Here is a 17,500-nt window from a genome sequence, read left to right as displayed (position 1 = left end):
GGAAATCATCCTGTTCCACGTCCCCCTCATCCAAGGAGACACGTACCTCCCCCGTGTCTCCATGTGGCAGCTCATCCCAACTCTGCAGCAAACAACGATGATACTGGGCATCCCCTCTGTGGTTAGTACTGGACAGCACCACCTGATTGGTCCAAACATCTGAACCGCATCTTCAACAATGGTCTGCTCCATCAGGGGCCTTGTTGGAAAATGAGGAGGTGGTGGCGAAGAGGCATTGTCACTGGGCTAGTAATCCAAAGACCCAGGGTAATGCTCTGGGGACCTGGGTTCAAATCCCATCACAGCAGATGGTGGAATTTGAATTCAATAAAAATCTGGAATTCAAATTGCCTAAAAAACCCATCTGGTTCACTAATGCCCTTTAGGGAAGGAAATCTACCTTCTTTACCCGGTCTGGCCTACACGAGACTCCTGAACCCCAGCAATGTGGTTGACTAAACAGGGGCAGTTGCAGGCCTAGTCCACAGCTCTGGCCGCCTGGCTGGCTTCATCCAACGGTGAATTGTGAGCTTGATTGAAAGGGACCTTGGTCACCTCGGCGACGCATTTACAAGCAGACGATTGCGATGTTCCGCAAAAAAGTTGAGCGTGGCTGTGACCTCCAGTGTGACTGGCAATGGGTGGCCTCACATCCCAGGCGGAGTGAGATCCTCATGGAGAAGGCTACGGATATGACCCGCCACATCCCTGGACAAGGGAAGGTGTCCACAGCTCTGTCCTTTGCTCAGCTCCATGAATGAGAGTCATCTTCTGTAGGCCTCTGGTCCGCCAAATGCCTCTGTGGATTTGGTCAGCATCTGGCTCTCCCTGGGGCCCCACTAGCTCTTGCCCCTCAGGGTGATGCTCTTCCCTGACTTGTGCCAAACAGTGCCATTCCCTCTTACCCTCACTCGTATCAAACGCCAAGAAGGCAGTGTGGGCCTGCAGCCTGGACTCTGCACTCCTCCTTGTCCCTGTGGACAAATAGAATAGAGACATGACTGTGCCTTACCCTGGACCGCTCTCCCTCCATCGCCAAGACCTGCCCTCTTTCCAGACATGGCGTCTCCAGGCTATTCCCTTGTAGCTGAAGCGCATCCTGAAGGTTTGCAGATGGCTGAACAGCCCCCTCCGACATGACTGCGCCTTCCCAAAGAGGCTTTGATCAGAGTGAATACATCGGGCACTCAGTCAGGCCACTGTCAGTCTGCCTCCTTTAACCTGGGCACTGGCCCAGCATTGCACTAACTTTGCGACTGCAAATATTGTGACCTGTCAGCCATGACAACCATTCAAAGGATAATGAGGAGCCTGGAGCTTGTTGCTTATGTCCAGCGGCCGCAGCCCCTTAATTATTTGTTCCTCTTTCCCCTTTTTATCTGCCTCCAAGCGAGTGCAGCTTGGAACTGAGTGTAAACCTGGGAGTTTGTGAGTAGGGAGTTTAAAATGCTAATCTTCTTCTTGAACAATCCAGTTTAGTCTGTAATTATCAGTATCTGTGGAGAGGAGAAAACAGATATAACGTTTCGAGTTCTTACGACTCTTCTTCGAAGCTCTGAAGAGTCATATGGGCTCGAAACGTTAACTCTCTATCTCTCCACAGATGCTGCCAGACCTGCTGAGTTTATCCAGCACTTTCTGTTTTTGTTTCAGGTCTCCAGCACCTGCAGCATTTTGCTTTTATACTCCTGTATTTATCAGTAACTGGAAAGTCCAGTCTTAGGCAGGCTGAACACTGGGAGAGCTGAGTAGTTAATTAGCTAACTGGTTTAATGTGGTTTCTGCAGCTGCAGTTCACTTTAGTATAAATTCAGGGGTCTGAAATGCAAACAAGAGTGCAGCTTGGAACTGAGTGTACACCTGGGAGTTTGGTGAGTGGGGGAGCTTGAGGAGGAGGGGAAGGAGGTTTTACTTGCCTTTTGCTTCTTCTAACTTTTTCACCCTGCAGGTATTGGTTCTTACTCAACTACAGGGAAAGGAGCTAGCTGTTTGGTGAGTATCCGGTAAGTGATTAAGGTCTATACTATTCCTAGGGTTTAAAATAGTACGGGAACTAATGGTAAGTTTAATAAAATATATAAAAAAGTAAAATAAATAATTGAAAATATAATTAAGTAGTTAATTAAAACACATTAAGTATGGCAGGACCGGTGATGTGTCACGGCTGCAGCATGTGGGAGCTCCTGAATGCCAGTGTGATCAAGGGCTAATACATCTGCAGTAAGTGTCTGCGGCTCGAAGAGCTTTGGCTCAGAGTCATCGAGCTGGAGGCCGAGCTGCAGACACTGCAACACATTGGGGTGGGGGAAGGTTACCTGGGTGCTTTGTACTAGGAGGCAGTCACACCCCAAAGGAGAGGGTCTTCTGATTTGGTCAGTGTCAGGGGCAGCAGAGCGTGGCTGCAAATGGGACCACGTTTGACCGAATGTTGAGCCTGAGAAAAACTGGAGTCAATGGGAATCGGGGGGAAAACCCTCCAATTGCTGGAGTCATACCTAGCACAAAGGAAGATGGTTGTGGTTGTTGGAGGTCAGTCATCTCATCTCCAGGACATCACTGCAGGAGTTCCTCAGGGTAGTGTCCTCGGCCCAACCATCTTCAGCTGCTTCATCAATGACCTTCCTTCCATCATAAGGTCAGAAGTGGGGATGTTCGCTGATGATTGCACAATGTTCAGCATCATTCACGACTCCTCAGATACTGAAGCAGTCCATGTCCAAATGCAGCAAGACCTGGACAATATCCAGACTTGGGCTGACAAGTGGCAAGTAACATTCACACCACACAAGTGCCAGGCAATGACCATCTCCAACAAGAGAGGATCTAACCATCGCCCCTTGACATTCAATGACATCACCATCACTGAATCCCCCACTATCAACATCCTGGAGGTTACCATTGACCAAGAATTGAACTGGACCAGCCATATAAATACTGTGGCTACAAGAGCAGGTCAGAGGCTGGGAATCCTGTGGTGTGTAACTCACCTCCTGACTCCCCAGAGCCTGTCCACCATCTACAAGGCACAAGTCAGGAGTGTGATGGAATTCTGTCCATTGCATTGATGAGGCAGCTCTCACAACACTCAAGAAGATTGACACTGTCCAGGACAAAGCAGCCCCTCTTGATTGGCACCCCATCCACAAGCATTCACTCCCTCCACCACCGACGCACAGTAGCAGCAGAGTGTGTACCATCTACAAGATGCACCGCAGGAACTCACCAAGGCTCCTTCGACAGCACCTTCCAAACCCATGACTTCTATCATCTAGAAGGACAAGGGCAGCAGACACATGGGGAACACCACCACCTGGAAGTTCCCCTCCAAGTCACTCACCATCCTGACTTGGAAATATATCGCCGTTCCTTCACTGTCGCTGGGTCAAAATCCTGGAACTCCCTCCCTAACAGCGCGGTGGGTGTACCTACACCACATGGGACTGCAGCGGTTCAAGAAGGCAGCTCACCACCAACTTCTCAAGGGGCAATTAGGGATGGGCAATAAATGCTGGGCCCAGCCAGTGACACCCACATCCCATGAGCGAATAAAAATCAATGAAAGCAGAGCTAGCTAAAGTGAGCTGGTAAATTAGGCTGAGGGATAGGTCAATGGAGTAGCAGTGTCAGTCATTGAAGGGGATATTTCAGAATAGGCACATCCCAATAAGAAAAATAAATTTGAAGGGGAGGTCCCAATATCCGTAGTTAATTAAAAAAGTTAATGATTGTATCAAATTTAAAGCATATAATTGCACAAAGCAGGGTGGCAGATCAGAAGATGGGACAGAATATAAAAAAACAGCAAAAATTGACCAAAAGATTGATAAAGAAGGAAAAATTAGAGCACAAGAGAAAGCTCGCTGGAAAAATATAGGCAGATAGTAAGAACTTCTATAGATATTTAAAAAAGAGTTAACAAAGTGAGCGTTGGTCCTATAGAAAGAGAGCCTGGAAAGTAAGGAGGTGGCAGATGAATTGTGCAGGTATTTTGCTTCAGTCTTCACTATGGAGGATACAAGTAACATCCCAGGAATAGCTGTACATCAGGAAGTAGAAGGGAGGGAGGAACTCAGGAAAATTACAATCACCGGGGAAGCGGTACAGAGCAAATTGTTGGGAATGCGGGCTGACAAATCCCCAGGTCCGGATAGACTTCATCCCAGGCTCTTAGACAAAGTGGCTAGTGAGATGGTTGGTGCATTGGTTTTAATTTTCCAAAATTCCCTAGATTTGGAGAAGGTTCCATTAGGTTGGAAAATCGCAAATTTGACTTCTTTATTCAAAAAGGGAGGGAGACAGAAGGAGAGAGACTATCGGCCAGTTAACCTAACATCAAAAGGAATATGTTAGGAGCTGTTATTAAAGAGCTTATAACAGGGCACTTCGGTGAAATTACGATCCTGAAGAAGGGTTATACAGACTCAAAACGTTAACTCTCTCTCTCTCCCCACAGACGCTGTCAGGCCTGCTGAGTTTTTCCAGCATTTTCTGTTTTTGTTTCAGATTTCCAGCATCCGCAGGATTTTGCTTTTATTATACAAAAGTGGGGAGGTTATGCTTCAGCTGTACAAGGAATTGGTGAGACCACATCTGGATTATGGAGTACTGGTCTCCTTATTTAAGGAAGGATGTAAATGCATTGGAATCAGTTCAGAGAAGGTTTATTAGACTAATACCTGGAATGGGTGGATTGCCTCATGAGGAAAGGTCGGACAGGTTAGGTTTGTATCCGCTGGAGTTTAGGAGAGTGAGAGGTGACTTGATTGAAACCTTTAAGATCCTGAGGGGTCTTGACAGGGTGGATGTGGAGAGAATGTTGCCTCTTGTGGGAGAATCTAGAACTAGGGGGTCACTGTTTAAAAATAAGGGGTCAGCCATTTAAGACAGAGATGAGGAGAATTGTTTTCACTCATGAGTCTTTGGAACTCTCTTCCTCAAAAAGCAGTGGAAGCAAAGTCTTTGAATATTTTTAAGATAGATTCTTGATAAGCAAGGGTTGGGGGGGTGGGGTGATAGGTTAGCGGGGTAGGTGGGAACGTGGAGATGGAGTTACAATCAGATCAGCCATGATCCTATTGAATGGTGGGGCAGGCTGAGGGGGCTACTCTTGCTCCTAATCCGTTTGTTCGTATGCCTCTGACATAGACGTGAGGGTAATCGGTCCAACTCGAATATCGCCCAAGCCTTTACAGATTCCGGCATGAATGCTCCATGAGTTAAACTCCTTCAACTGGCATTTGATATGTTAACAGTTCTCAGCTGAGCCTCGATTGGCTTGCCTTGAGCTGATAATTCAGTCGGTGACTTTTCCCATGCGCACTCAGATCCCCTCCACCCCAGGCAATTTTCCTCAGGTTGGCGTCCCCTATCTCTCGGTCATCGTGCTGGCATTGTGGTTCATCAGGACCACCAGCGTTCAACCTCCCCCAAGGCCCTCCTATCCTCCTCCACCCTCACCGCCTCCACATTTCCCTTTCCTCCGATCCCTCTCTCACCCCCCCACCACCCCCCCCCCAGCGTCCGCCTGGAGCCAATCTTTCTTTATACTGATATCCTTGTCCTCCCCGCCATGAGCCGTTTAATGTTGATGTCCACACGCATTGTGTAAACTTTACCCCCCCACCCCATCCCACCATGAGACCATCCGATACCCACCACCACCCCACCCCCCACCACAAAACCAACCCATGACTTACCAACTCCCAATTTCCAGGGTCTAGATGTCTCCCCTGGTCAGGAGCGTTTTACCTGCTACCAAGAAGGAATCCATTTAACCCACGGGGACTGAAATCTGTAAGTGACTGACGGTGCTCTGTGCACCATCCTGTGCCTGACTGTTACTGTCCAGAGAGACGCCAGGGTAGAATATAGGCATTTCTTCAAGGAGGAACAGAACTTCTTCAGATTCAATTAAAAAAAATCTGGAACTAAAAGACTAACGGTGACCAGGAAGCCATTGTTGATTGTCGTAAACACCCCATCTGGGTCACTAATGCCCCTCTAGGGAAGGAAATCTGCCCCCCTTACCCGGTCTGGCCTACACGTGACTCCAGACCCACAGCAATGTGGTTGACTCTTAAAAGCCCTCGGAACAAGGGCACTTAGGGATGGGCAATAAATGCTGGCCCAGCCAGCAACCCCCCAGGCCCCATGAACGAATAAAAGACCTTCCCCCCCACTCCAGGAGCAAGACATGCAGAGCCCCCTAGTACGGCCCACTCAACCCCAGGACTGTCTTTTGAATCTGCCCCCCGTACCACAGCCTCAACCCCAGGGCAGTCTCACGCGGCTACCCTCTGTATCTTTACCAAACCCCCACCCCGACTGTGGTCCGTGTTCCACTCCTCCCTCCTGTGTGTGGTACTCACTCCCTGCCCCACCTCCAGTCATGTCTCTGCCGCACCCCCTCACCCCCCGTCCTCCATGCCCCCCCCCCACTGGTATTGCCTCCCTCGCACCCCAGTCTTGGCACAGGCTCTGACAGGCACCGAGGTGGGTGAAAACAGCACCGATGTACCTGGAAGTGGCCGGTGAAGTGAAGCTCACCAGGTGCACACTGCTTCAACACGGTCGTGAAATAGACTGCTCTAACTATTCGCTGGCGGGGCGTTTAAATTTGGGGTGGGGGGGTGTGGGGGGAGAACATGATTTTGGCAAGTCCTGCTTTTATTGAACACCCGTGAGGTGCAAATCGTGGTTCCTGACTTTGACCAGCAGCGAAGGCTTTGACCCCCACCGTGAAATCTGGAAGCAACAAAATCCCAAACTAATTTCCTCCCGGCAAGGGATTGCCCTCGCTCCAAATTTCGTGTTCCGCCACCCCCGAGTCCCGCCGCTGGCCGGAGTGGAAAATTCCACCGCGGTTGACCCTTAACTGGCCCCTGGAATGGTCAGCTCAAGGGCAACTAGGGACGGGCGAGAAATATCCAGCCTTGCCTGTGGCGCCCACACCCCTTGAAAGGATAAGGCCCACAGTGGCGAAAACCCCGGACGCGGCTGGAATTTCGAAGTCCCGTCTCCAGAGGTGGCGTTTCCCATCTTCGCAGGGGGCGGGACTGGAGCCGGCCGGGGCTCGTGTGATTTGTGGAGGCAGCTGGGGCCGCTTACGTCAACAGCTGTCTCCACTGGAGTAGGAATTTGGAAGAACAGGGGTATGGAATCCGGAGCGTGCAGCTTGGAACAGCTAGGAGGAGGCCTGACCTTGTGGTTGTGTTTGGATAATCCGGGTACCCCTTTTTGGCGAGGTAAGGTAACCCTTTGAGATCGTTAAAAGCGAATTCTGCAATTTTCGTGCACAAAATCGTTGCAACTGTCAAAGAGCTGTCCAGCTGTCAAGGAAATGTCAAGGAGCTGTCCAGATGTCAAACATGTCAAAGCTAACCAGGAAGTGTCAAAGCTGTCAAGGAACTGTCCAAGGATACTAGGTGGTAAGGGCAAAGGGAGGTGGCACTAAGTTAGCATAGAGTGTTTGGGGCCCATGGGAGTGAGCGGGGGGGTCATGGGTTGGCATAGATTGGCATAGATGGGGCAGAGGGAGCGTGTGGAGGAGGCTGAGGGGGTGAGGGCTGGAGGAACGCTGTTTGTTCCATGATCTTTCATTTCTTTAAGCACGAGGCAAAGGGGCAGGGCCTAGTGCCCAGGCCACCTCTGCACCCGGCAGCCTTCACATTGGACCCGGGGTTGCCCAACCCGACTCCAGTTTCAGCTGCCCCACCAGCACCCCCCACCCCCCGACCGGCTGGGAAACCTCCCAACCTGAAAGACCCAACCTGGGAACCGAAATCTGGGCCTAAAGAGAGGGGGAAGATAGCTCATCGCCAAACGGCTGAAACCTACTAGGCCTCAAAGCAGCCTTTGGCCTGTCAGACGACCTTTGGTGGGATAGTCTGCCTGACGACCCATGAAGGGTTAACAAGCTCCCAGTCACGGACAAGTGGACACTGGGTAAATATGACGCTGCTGGGTTCAGGCAACAAGTAGTTAAAAATTAAACATGTTCAGGCACCCGCCTTCGTGAGTATTAATGAAAACAAAACCGCGGTTTGGAGGGTTTCCCAATCTGAAGTGTCTGTCTGGCCAAATGTAGGGACTTCATAGCCGCTGCTGTGACCTTTAACCCCGCTGCACCCCCTACGCTGCTGTGGTCACATGGACAGGAATGGGCCAATGGGGTTGGCCGGCCGGAGGAGGAGGAGGGAGGGTGGTGGCTCAGAATTGACCCCCAGTTCTCAGCCTCATTCCGGCCACTGCATCACCGCTACCCCCCCCCCACCCACCTCCTCCACCAACCCCCACCCCCCCCCCCACCCCCTACAGTCACATTATTGTATCAGGAACTGAACTGGAGCTGTCATATAAATACTGTGGGCTGCAAGGGCAGGTCAGTGGCTGGGAATCCTGTGGAATCCTGGATAGAGTGGACGTGGGGAAGATGTTTCCATTGGTAGGAGAGACTAGGACCCGAGGGCACAGCCTCAGAGTAAAGGGAAGACCTTTTAGAACAGAGATGAGGAGAAACTTCTTTAGCCAGAGAGTGGTGAAGCTATGGAATTCATTGCCACAGAAGGCTGTGGAGACCAGGTCATTGAGTGTATTTAAGAGGGAGATAGATAGGTTCTTGATTGGTAAGGGGATCAAAGGTTACAGGGAGAAGGCGGGAGAATGGGGTTGAGAAATTTATCAACCATGATTGAATGGCGGAGCAGACTCGATGGGCCGAATGGCCTAATTTCTGCTCCTGTGTCTTATGGTCTTATGGAGCGTAAACCACTCCCTGTGAGTATTAGCCTCCCACACCAGTGGAACGTTTCCTTTCCTCCCACCCCCCACAACTGCCCCCCACTGTCGGAGGGTCAGTACTGAGGGAGTGCCGCACTGTCGGAGGGTCAGTACTGAGGGAGCACTGCACTGTCGGAGGGTCAGTACTGAGGGAGTGCCGCACTGTCGGAGGGTCAGTACTGAGGGAGTGCAGCACTGTCGGAGTGTCAGTACTGAGGGAGTGCCGCACTGTCGGAGGGTCAGTACTGAGGGAGTGCTGCACTGTCAGAGGGTCAGTACTGAGGGAGCACTGCACTGTCGGAGTTGTCACCTTTTGGATGAGACTTTAAACCAAAGCCTCCTCTCCCTCTGAATTGGAAGCAAAAATTGCCACGATCACTATTTTGAGGGACAGGGACGTTGTCTCCAGTTTCCTGAGTATTGTTTATCCCCCACTCATGATTTATCCCTCAACCACAATCACGAGAATAAGATAATCTTGGTCGTAATCACATTACCGTTTGTGGGAGCTTGCTGTGCACAAATTAAACGTTTCCTACATGAGAAGAGTGACTATGCTTTAGAAAGTGTTTGACTGGCTGCAAAGCGCTTTGGGGAGTCCTGAGGTGGTTACAGGTGCTATAGAAATGCATTTAGGGCTCTTCTCTCAGGTGAAACTAAAACTAAAACAGGATACACAAGACGAAGGCATGTGTGTTTGATTGTGGAGGTTATACTTTATTTTGTGATGTTCATTTATAGTAACACACACCCACACACACACACACACACATATATATATATATAAGCAATCTGCCAGTTTTATCTATACACAGGTTTGACACGGACACAAGCCTCATTGGGAACAATGACCAAAAGCCTGCTACTAATAACTGCTGATTAATGAGACAGCTCTAAAAAATACCAAATACATTCAGTAGCAAATAGAAGGGACATCTGAGGCTTCAGTGGCAAAGTGCAAGTTACTTCGAATTTTTAAAACAAATTTAAAAAAAGAGACAAATGAACTCCATTCTAGTTCAATCTATCTGTGCGCGCGCACTCACACACACATTCACACACATACACACACACAGACACACACACACACACACACGCACACGCACACACACTCACACACACACACACACACACACACACACACATGGAAGTCTGGATACATGTTGGTCTACAAGGGGCCCAAGTATCACGGGTATTTCAGTCATACATGTCTCTCTCCATCAGAGCGGCTTTCCTACCAATCACAGGCTGCCCCAGTCCAAAGTTCAACACTGACATTCTCCTAAAGCTGTACAAGGGCCAGGGATTTTTCAGACTTGCCTCAGGAGATGGCAACAGCTGATTCCAGCCTTTCACATAGTGCACCATTAAAGGCTAAAGTGACCATCTTCATACAGCATTACTTCGTATTCGGTACCCGAGACTGAGTTACAGGCTGGAATCTAATGGAGGGGTTTATGGGGGTTCAAAATTAAATAATGTCTATGCAGGAGTGAGTTACAGTCTGGATTCTAATCGAGGGGATCGGTGGGGTTTATATATATAGAATAACAGATACCCGGGAATGTGTTACGGACTGGAATCTAATCGAGGGGTTCGAGGTGTTTATATATAGAACAGATACCCGGGAGTGTGTTACGGACTGGAATCTAATCGAGGGATTCGAGGTGTTTATATATAGAACAGATACCCGGGAGTGAGTTACAGACTGGAATCTAATCGAGGGGATCGGTGGGGTTTATATATATAGAATAACAGATACCCGGGAGTGTGTTACAGACTGGAATCTAATCAAGGGGTTCGAGTTGTTTATATATAGAATAACAGATACCTGGGAGTGAGTTACAGACAGGAATCTAATCGAGGGGATCGGTGGGGTTTATATCTATAGAATAACAGATACCCGGGAGTGTGTTACAGACTGGAATCTAATCGAGGGGTTCGAGGTGTTTATATATAGAAGAACAGATACCCAGGAGTGAGTTACAGACTAAAATCTAATTGAAGGATTCGGGAGGGTATATATATCGAATAACAAATACCTGGGAGTGAGTTACTGACTGGAATCTAATCAAGGGGTTCAGGGGGGGTTTATATATGGAATAACAGATACCCAGGAGTGAATTACAGACTGGAATCTAATCGAGGGGGTCGAGGTGTTTATATATAGAATAATAGATACCCGGGAGCAAGTTACAGGCTGGAATCTAATCGAGAGGTTCGAGGTGTTTATATATAGAATAACAGATACCTGGGAGTGAGTTACAGTCTGGAATCTAATCGAGGGGTTTGGGGTGGTTTATATATAGAATAACAGATACCCGGGAGTGAGTTACAGACTGGAATCCAATCGAGAGGTTCGGCGTGGTTTATATATAGAATAACAGATACCCGGGAGTGAGTTACAGACTGGAATCTAATTGAGGGGTTCGGGGTGGTTTATGTATAGAATAACAGATGCCCGTGAGTGAGTTACAGACTGGAATCTAATTGAGGGTTTTGGGTACGTTATACATAGAATAACAGATACCCGGGAGTGAGTTACAGACTGGAATCTAATCGAGGGGTTCGGGGTGGTTTATATATAGAATAACAGATACCCGGGAGTGAGTTACAGGCTGGAATCTAATCGAGGGGTTCGGGGTGGTTTATATATAGAATAACAGAAACCCGGGAGTGGGTTACAGACTGGAATCTAATCAAGGGGTTCGGGTTGGTTTAGATATAGAATAACATACCCGGGAGTGAGTTGCAGACTGGAATCTAACTTAATTGGATATCTGTTTTTCTATGTAAAACCCACCTGAACGCCTTAATTCGATTCGATCCTGTAACTTACTCCCAGGAATTGTTTAAACAGGCATCAGCATAGGGTGGGAAATTTGGTGCAGCCTCTCTGTCTTACTGAGTGAGGTAAAGAGATGAATCTTAATGAGGCCGAGCCCCAATATCAGTTGGAGTGTCTCAAAGGTCGATGTCTCTTCCTTGTCTTGTGCCTGCCACACTGCACACTGCTGAGCTGGGTGAGATTATACAGTCCCAACCAGGAACTGGACTGAAGTGAAATTGCTGTAGGGAGCTGCAATTCTTTCCTATTCTTTCTGGTTTTATTGGGATACGGGTCCCATGGACAAAAGGACCAGGTGAACGGTGTAGAGACATTTAAGGGGAAGCTGGATAAACAGATGAGGGTGCAAGGGATCGAAGAATATGGGGATAAGGGGGAGGTGAAGAGGGGGTGGGAGGAGGCTGGTGTGGAGCAGCAACACCAGCGGGCAGCAGATGGGCCGAATGGCCTGCTTCTGTGTTGTCGATGTCATTCCCATTTGGGAATGCCTGGAGGAGTGAGAGACTGTGATGAAGCTGGCTACTGTATTCTGTACAATGCACTGACCCACCTGACCTGATCCCAGGTACAACACCGGCCCTCCTTCTGCCTCCCCACCCCCAACCCGCAGCACCACTGGTCTCAACGAGGTGAAGTGGAGGGTCGCGGGTGGGGTGGGGGGGGGGGGGTGGTTTATTAATGAAAGTCAAAACATCAAGAAAAAACAGGACCAATAAATCAGATTCAGGCACCAGAGGGGCTTTTCAGAAGGTGCTCAATCAAAATCCTATTCATGACCCCTACATTATAACACACACTACCCTGTGTATTACCCTGGCTGGGCTCTCGAACAACTCACTGCCTATAAGATTTTTGTTATTATCTCCGCAGTAACATTTACTGGCTGTCAACTGCCCTGGAGCAGAGCCGGCCAGTAAATCTCAACCAGACCAGCCAGACAGGCCCAGCATTATCAGCCGTCGTCCACTGCAATCGAGCTCATTTCGCTTTGATCCCCCAGGAAGCAGAACCCTTGCTGTTCCATCCCCGGGGGGACGTGGGGGGTGGGGGGGGGTGGGTTGGGGGGCGCGGGGGGGAGGGGGCCGCGTTTGAGCCTGGGTCTGGCCAGGGCAAGGAGCTACGCAAGTGCGTTGAGGAGACAACACGCCGATTCAGGAGGCCGACCCGACTTCCCCAGAAAGTTGCCGGTGATTTGCCGCGGAGCGACTACTAGATGAGGCACGAGGGCCACAAAGCTCCTACTCATCTGTACTGTAAATGGTCACAACTTGAAAAGAAGGTTCTAAACCCATAATGCCCAACAAAGCATCCAATTGAACACTAGACAATAACAAACAATTACAGTGGAACATGGCGATCGTCATAAGATTGGTAAGTAGAGTGGTCCAGGAATCGAGGTCCAACATGTTCTCTTAGTCCTTGTGCCCAGGCCCTGTCACTCAGGTAACAACAGAAATGTGAAGCATTTTAGCAACATGGTAATCTCCCCACTATCTAGACGGAGGGGTGGGGGCATTGGAGATGGCTAGGGGTTGGGGGGGGTGGTGGTGGTGGAATGGGACAGGGTTGGGTTACCCATGCAGACTTAAGGGGCAAAATGATTTGGGATCAGGGTGGTTTCTGATTGGCCCATGGCTCTCCTTGGCAATGACGCATTCTCTGCTGGACGATTGGCTCGTGGGACCACTAGCTCAGGATGAGCCCATCAGTACAATCCCACCTCCCTCTAATCTTCATTCCATCTCTCTAAATGGTCGCCATGTTACACTCACCAAAGGACCAAAGAGGAGGCTTCCGATCTAGCAGAAAGTACATATTCTTTCAACTTTTTTGGCTCTGTCAAGATGGACCTCATCAAACACTCCCAGGAGAGGTAAAGCACGGGGTTAGATACAGAGTAAAGCTCACTCTACACTGTCCCCATCAAACACTCCCAGGACAGGTACAGCACGGGGTTAGATACAGAGTAAAGCTCACTCTACACTGTCCCCATCAAACACTCCCAGGACAGGTACAGCACGGGGTTAGATACAGAGTAAAGCTCACTCTACACTGTCCCCATCAAACACTCCCAGGGCAGGTACAGCACGGGGTTAGATACAGAGTAAATCTCCCTCTACACTGTCCCCATCAAACACTCCCAGGGCAGGTACAGCACGGGGTTAGATACAGAGTAAATCTCCCTCTACACTGTCCCCATCAAACACTCCCAGGACAGGTATAGCACGGGGTTAGATACAGAGTAAAGCTGCCTCTACACTGTCCGCATCAAACACTCCCAGGACAGGTACAGCACGGGGTTAGATACAGAGTAAATCTCCCTCTACACTGTCCCCATCAAACACTCCCAGGACAGGTATAGCACGGGGTTAGATACAGAGTAAAGCTGCCTCTACACTGTCCCCATCAAACACTCCCAGGACAGGTACAGCACGGGGTTAGATACAGAGAAAATCTCCCTCTACACTGTCCCCATCAAACACTCCCAGGACAGGTACAGCACGGGGTTAGATACAGAGTAAATCTCCCTCTACACTGTCCCCATCAAACACTCCCAGGACAGATACAGCACGGGGTTAGATACAGAGTAAATCTCCCTCTACACTGTCCCCATCAAACACTCCCAGGACAGGTACAGCACGGGGTTAGATACAGAGTAAAGCTCCCTCTATACTGCTGGTGGGAAACCTGCTTCTCCCAGGTCACATGCAGCCCTTCAGGGTTCGGAGACATTTTGTTGACCATTGCCCACATGGTAACCACATTCCGCTGGTTTCCGCCCTCCCGGCAGTATGAAAGTGATACGCGCACATGAAGGGTTTGTGAAGTGAGGTGTGTGCTGGTTGCACACAACACTGACTGAGAGAGAGCCAGCCCCTCTCTCTCTCTGCGTCCAATCAAAACGCTGCAATGCATCAATCGCGCCCCCCCCTCCCCCCCCCGCCTCCAGATTCTCCTTCCCGGGGTCGCGATTGGTGCACAGGCCCGATTTCAATCCTGCGGCCCACAGAGCAGAAGGAGGGCCACGCCTAAGGCCCACTCTCTGGCCGAGGTTGCCCACTAGTGCTCTACACCCGCGTCCCCACCAAAACCCCTCCCAAGGCAAGGGGGGTGAGGTGACACCCCCTTCCCAACCCCCCCCACCTCTCTCACCCTCCCCGCACCCCCCCCACCCGACCAACTCTACGACTGGGCCTGCTCCTGTCTTCAATTGTATTCACTTTCCACTAAAGCGCAAAGCGGAGTCAGTGGGCCAAGGGCAGCAGCCCGGGAGTGGACACGAGTTGAACGCACAGCAGGGACTCTGAGCCCTTAGCTCCGGAGGCCCATCAGTCCATCGCGATGGTTACTTTTGCCCACAGGCTCGCACCAGCCAGGCCTCAGCCACCGGACCCAGCTCCACCCAGTCTTCAGAAGAAGATGCCACTCTTCACGCTCGCTAAGCGCACCCCACCCCCCTCCCTCGCCTCACCCTCCCCTCCCAGCCACCAGGAGGAAAGTGTAACGTCTGTCACCCCTTCTGGGCTGTTGGAGGCAAATTGCCTCTGGAGGAATTTCCATATTGTTGGGGTCCCACTCGGTGACAATATAACGGATCCTAACATCACAGTAACAAAACCCCACGGACATCGGGACAATCCCATTACTGTAATATTGACTCTAAACTACAAAAATAAACTCTGGAACAGCTTTGTACATATAATATACATAGAAAAATAAAGAATCTTAAACACTCTGCTTCCCATTCCTGTCCCCTATAGATTCTTATCTCTTTCTCTTTAATCATTCTATCCCTGGTTTTTTTATGCTACTTTATTGCCCCTTTGTTCCTCAGGAAAATACGTTTCAACACGTGACACAATTGCCCCTGCCCCCATTTTGGAGATTGGGGTAAAATACATTCCGGATCGCTTCGCTCCACCACCACCCCCCCACGCACCCCGCCCCCACCAGCCTAAAAGGCCCTTGCTCAGTGTCAAAGGCTTTAGGGGCTTTACAGCATTGCAGAATCTTTGCAGTGTAGGAGGAGGCCATTTGGCCCATCGACTCCGCACTGGTTCTAGAACCAGGGGTCGCAGCCTCAGGATAAGGGGCTGGCCATTTGGGACTGAGATGAGGAGGAATTTCGTCACTCGGAGCGAGGTGGATCTTTGGAATCCCCAGCCCCGGAGGGCAGAGTGTGTTCAAGACTGAGGTGGATAGATTGCTAGATATGAGAAACATTAAGGGATAGTGCGGGGAAAATGACACTGAAGTAGAGGATCAGCTCTGATCGAGTTGAATGGCGGAGCAGGCTTGAGGGGCTGAATGGCCTCCTCCTCTTTCCTATGTCCCTGTGGCAAGGTTGCATTTTTTTTATCCCTTCGTGGGATGTGGGTGTCACTGGCCGGGCCCAGCATTTATTGCCCATCCCTAATTGCCCCTTGAGAAGGTGGTGGTGAGCTGCCTTCTTGAACCGCTGCAGTCCCATGTGGTGTAGGTACACCCACAGTGCTGTTAGGGAGGGAGTTCCAGGATTTTGACCCAGTGACAGTGAAGGAACGGCCGATATATTTCCCAGTCAGGATGGTGAGTGACTTGGAGGGGAACTTCCAGGTGGTGGTGTTCCCCATGTGTCTGCTGCCCTCGTCCTTCTAGATGGTGATGGTCGTGGGTTTGGAAGGTGCTGTCGAAGGAGCCTTGGTGTATCTTGTAGATGGTACACACACTGCTGCTACTGTGCGTCAGTGGTGGAGGGAGTGAATGTTTAAGGTGGTGGGCGGGGTGTCAATCAAGCGGGGCTGCTTTGTCCTAACCCATAATCTGCGTGGGATTGTGCTCCTATCGCTAGATTGATAGTAACGGGGATATGAGCTTGTTGGAGTGTTCCATTAGCCCACAGCAGATCTGTATCTGAAGCACAGAATCAGATCATTTCCACTTGATGGTTGTACCCGAGAACTCTTGTATTAGTAAAAAAATGTTAAACTGTGAGTGGGTTCACAAGAGCCAGCAGGTCAGCACCAGGATCAGTGACAACGTGCTTGGTAGATTTTGTTCTGATCTGGGTGGGAATGGAAAAATCGAGGCTCATTAACGCCAGCTCAGCCCTCACTCCCACTGCCGGTGGTGACTCTCGGAGGCCTGACACGCTCAAGTGCTTCCCTGAAGTCCGTAACCCCCTCCCCTGCTTTCCAAAGACCCTCCTAAAAGCTCATTCCTGAGGCTGGGATTTTGAGGAGCCCCCCCCCCACTCCCCTTTTCACTCCTTGAGGCTGCTCCTTAAAACCCTCCTTTCTTGACCATCCCGATATCTCCTTACGTGGCTCAGCATCGAATTTTGCTTCTTAAATCTCCCACGAACTGCCCTGGGGTGTTTTGTTGTGTGAAAGGAGCTATATAAATGCAGGCTGCAGCGGGAAACTTTCCCCGGTGGGATGATTGTCGGGAGGTCAACCTTGAAGCTGCAAATCCTAACCCCAGACTGCGCCTAGCAGACCCTGCTGTGATGCCCTTTGTAGTGGAATTGCCCACCAACATTCACAGTCCAGATTTACACTGGAGTGAGTGAGATATTCACAGGAAACCCGGCGCCCGGCTGGAGAGAGGGAAGGAAACAATTTGCGTTCGTCTAGCCCCGTTCGCCAGCTCAGAGCATCGCAAAAGCGCTTCCCAGCCAATCGAGCGCTTTTCTGAAGCGCAGTCACTGTAGGAGACGCAGCAGGCCAATTTGCGCACAGCAAGATCCCACAATCAGCGATGGAAGAGTGAGAGGGAGGGCGACAGGAAGCTGTAGCTCGTCCTCAGTGGCCTGTGCGCTGGAGGGGGAGGAGGAGGAGGAGAAGGAGGAGGAGGGGGAGGCGGAGGGAAGGGAAGGCCGAGCATGGTGAGGTA

This window comes from Carcharodon carcharias, assembly GCF_017639515.1.
Source record: "Carcharodon carcharias isolate sCarCar2 chromosome 33 unlocalized genomic scaffold, sCarCar2.pri SUPER_33_unloc_6, whole genome shotgun sequence".
Taxonomy (NCBI): domain Eukaryota; kingdom Metazoa; phylum Chordata; class Chondrichthyes; order Lamniformes; family Lamnidae; genus Carcharodon; species Carcharodon carcharias.
The sequence above is the reverse complement of the archived record's forward strand: the minus strand, read 5'-3'. Positions refer to the sequence as shown.